The sequence below is a fragment of the Trichomycterus rosablanca genome, chromosome 17 (assembly GCF_030014385.1).
Source record: "Trichomycterus rosablanca isolate fTriRos1 chromosome 17, fTriRos1.hap1, whole genome shotgun sequence".
Taxonomy (NCBI): Eukaryota; Metazoa; Chordata; class Actinopteri; order Siluriformes; family Trichomycteridae; genus Trichomycterus; species Trichomycterus rosablanca.
This window is the reverse complement of record NC_086004.1, coordinates 612,838-616,791: the sequence shown is the minus strand read 5'-3', so window position 1 is coordinate 616,791 and position 3,954 is coordinate 612,838. Positions and strand designations below refer to the sequence as shown.

Below are 3,954 nucleotides of genomic sequence, written 5' to 3'. Positions count from 1 at the left end.
CTTACTTTAGTTTAAGTAGACAACAGTCCAAGAATACAAATCTGCTGAAACCCTGATAGAACCAAAGGTTTTTGGGGACGTTGGTGCAGCAACAGTGTGTGATACAGGAACTGTCTGTCTGCCTGAACTTACTGACTGAGGATCTTCTTGGGCTTAGAAGAAGGACTGAATGGCTGCATTGAGCAGTATGGACCAAGCTGAGCAAGTGATGATGTGGAGGCACACTTGGACACATTGACATACACTCCTGAAGGTTAGGGCTGGACCAGGAGGATTGGTGCCTTTTTCTGGCCCCATGTCTCACTAAAGATATATTACTACAATATGCCCCCCTCCTTAGTTAAACCAACTAAAACTTGAGATTCCTGGCCAGGTCAGCCTAAGCCCAGGGGCCACAGTGAGCTAGTCCATGGCAGCTTATTACCCTGGGACCCTGCCAGCAGTAGAGCAAACTCCCAGACATCACACATTGCTGGATTTGACCAGAATACTAACCCAGTGCCCAAAAGGTTTCACTGGCCTGGTCTAAATACAGTTCAGATCACATATCGTCCTGGGAGCCACCACTAATTCCCATCATACTGCTCTCCATTAGCAAGGTGGCCTTTAAACAAGTGAAAATAGAAATCGTGGAGCTCCTACTATGTACAGCTCAGGGACATGAGTAGATCCTGGTCGTCATGGTCTATGGAACCACCTACAATAACAAGGTCTCCCTGAGGAAGGTGACCTTCCAAAACATTGCCAAGGAATTGATATTGTAGTTCAGCCAGGTCAAAATCCTTAATGATCTAGGTTAGCCATCTCCTTACTTTGGTTTACCACATACAGAGAGATGGCTTGGTAACGCAAATGCTTTAACGAGTGGTAACCAAGGGTGTGTAAAGTCTTTATAGTTTTCAAAACAGGGGTTGGGTGGAATGAATGAATAAAAAAACTTTTATCAAACCTCTCATCTCTGTGTATTTATTTGTATAGAACTTTTTACAATAGACAAAGCAGCTTTACAGAATCCAGGACCAACAGACCAAAAACATCGGACAAATTAAAAAGATAAACAACGTCTCTTACCATCGTAGCATATGAAAGGTACTGAGCTTGTATGCGATCCATCAGCCCAGCCCCAAGAAGCTATCAGAGCACACTGCTCGACTCCATTGTTAGGTTCTCCTGAAGCCCACGGTCTGTAACCTCCTAACGGGGTGTTATCCAGGGACCAGCGCCAGGCGGTGACGTCATTGTACAGTCCAACCCAGGCATAGGAAGTTAACTGTTGTTTTTGAGCTTCACTGATTATTTGGGCAGCGTTGGCATCACTTTCAATGGTAGCTATGTCAGCGTAGTTGGTACGACAGTAAGCTCTGGCATCCCTCCATGTTTTGCCCAGATTGACAAGATAGTACTTACGAGGAGCAGACAGGACTAGTGGAAAGAATCCTGTGGATCAGATATTTAAGACTATTAGGTAACCAAGAGTTGATTTACCCTCGTGAGGGGCAAGTTTCTCCTTTTCTGTGACCAAATAATTCAATACAAACAAGTTAAGATTGAAGGAAATTGTGAGAGCAGGTAAGATGCAAATAAAACATCAGTGATTTGTGAACTGTATTTTACATTTAAATAAAATTTAGGGCCAGTCCATCTACAGTCCATAATATTCTTTAAATGTTCGGAGAATCTGGAAGGTTTTCACCTTCCTCAGCTGTTCCCTACACGTCCCATGATTTTTCAGTGTACAGAGTTAACTATTAACTATTTCACTGATGTTTTTGTTCTGACTCCAGCATGGTTTGATTGATTTTTGATCCTTGTCTCCTCCTTGTGTATTTTTCTGTAGCTTGGATTTGTTTCTATAGTCTGTTGTATTGTGTGGTTAAGCTTAGGAGCTTCTGTGTAGCACTTAGCAAGTTTAACAGTGTCGTAAAAAGTTTAAAATTGCAAGGAATTTTAATTGGTTAAATGATTGAGAAAAAGGGCCATCTCAGTTGTTACCCATGCAAATGTTTAAAATGCAGCATCTATCATGGTATGTTGGGGGTTAAACACCAAATAGCATCGGTAGCTGGCACATCTGTAAAGGCACCGTTAATGCCTTTTAAGCAGCATGACTGCTTCAGGGACGTCCAAACTACATTCTGCACGTGTTCCTACGATGTGGTTTTGTGGTAGGAGAGTGCAGGTGTTAGACTTGCCTGCCTGCAGAACCTTTAGAATTTGTGTACAAACATTTGGAGATTATTTTTACTTATTATAAACTCATTTAAACACATGTAAATAGATTTCTCTAGTTTTTTAGTTTGTCTTATTTATTTATAATGTGTTTTATTCTGTCTGACGACGGTTCCTGTAGTTAGATGTGTCTGATGTTATGAAGTGGAGCTGACCTGTAAGGAGAAGGAGGATGAGAAGCTTTTTCTTCATCCCTCAGGTGTTAATGATGAAAAACTATAATAAATAAGAAACATAAAGTGAAAAATCTCTCAGCAGCTCCACCTTAAACACCCAGAACTCACCCAGGATTTCAATTATTTCTCTAACATCAACTGAAAAACACTTTTATGTATTTGTGGGTTTTATAAAAACATGACAGAATCTGCATCAGGAAGAAAAACTCAAATTTTCATGTTAGGTGAGAGAAAATTTGCATGGATGTTCAGGTCAAGCTTAAAAGAAAGAAAGAAATAAATAAATACATAATGATATTTTCTTTACCATTATATACTTGTTCTTTTTATTATTTATATATAATATATACCCCCTGCACACACACACACACACTAGGGCTGCAACGATTAGTCGACGTAATCGATAACGTCGACTATAAAAATTTGTCGACGTGGAATTTCATTGTCGACTCGTTGTTATTATTGCGACGCACTAAAGGGACTGCAGGGGGCGCAGCATCGCTTCCATGGCGCAGCGGGGAGTTTATGAAGACAGAGAGGCGAAGATAAAGAGACTGAAACTTTCTAAAGTATTTCAGCCAAAATAACCCAAAGAAACGAGCTGGACGCTACAGAGCAGAGTCGTGGTTTCACACCAGCACTACGGTGAAACGCCCTGCAGCCGTGATGAGCAGCGTTATTCCGGTAAGTTTTTACACCGCTTTGTGCTTTAACCAGCGTAGTTCATGTTTGTTAATGCTAGAGTACTTGTCGGAAAACTATCTAAGAGTTCGCTATTTTTCAGGTTTGTTTGCTAGCTAACGCATTAAGTGCTATAGTTAATCAGTCATTTATATGAGTAACGTTATATAACTTAACATTATAGCCTAACGTTACCCTCTCTCGTCTTCCATATTTTTTGCTCTCGTTAATGAGAACATTCATTCTAAATAATAAGCCTCCTCCACTTAATGATAGCTAGTTAGCTCAGCAGATAATTCAGTTAAGATATTTAACCTGTTATGGTTTAGTTGGCATAGCCAGGACACTATTTATAATAAACTATGATACACAGCCTTCAGTTTGTGATAATTAATACAGCATTCTCTTTTGCTCTTTCACTAAGCAATGGAGTGTGTATGAGAAGAGGTTCATGCTCCCCTCAGATGGCCGAGGTCTTCACAGACAGCATTCACATGTTTCTCAACCACATGTTATAAATGTTTCTGACTTCCAGAGTGATAACTTCTGAAACATAACAGCTTCTAATGCTGTCCAAAACGTTCTTATTTAATTGAAATTTTTTTATTGTGATTGTGTATTAATGTTTCAAATATATTTAATTAAACTATCAAGCTTAAGTTTCATATTCATGTTTCATGGGTCATTATTTTAATTTGATATTGGAACTTAAGTTGGAGTTTTGTTATGTTAAGGCAGAGATGGAGGGTATGACATAAATAATCGTTGACTAGTCGACTAATCGAAAAAATAAAATAAATAAATAAAATAATCGTCAGATTAGTCGACTACTAAAATAATCGTTAGTTGCAGCCCTAACACACACCAC

The 3,954-nt window shown here is 39.4% G+C and overlaps 1 long non-coding RNA gene across 1 annotated transcript; it reads left to right on the top strand.

Moving 5' to 3' along the window:
* Positions 1-2,905: 2,905 nt before the first annotated feature.
* On the top strand, positions 2,906-3,751 carry LOC134331866 (uncharacterized). Its single transcript, XR_010015180.1, has 2 exons — positions 2,906-3,089; positions 3,511-3,751. It is a non-coding gene; the product is annotated as an uncharacterized LOC134331866 (long non-coding RNA).
* The last annotated feature ends 203 nt before the right edge of the window (positions 3,752-3,954 follow it).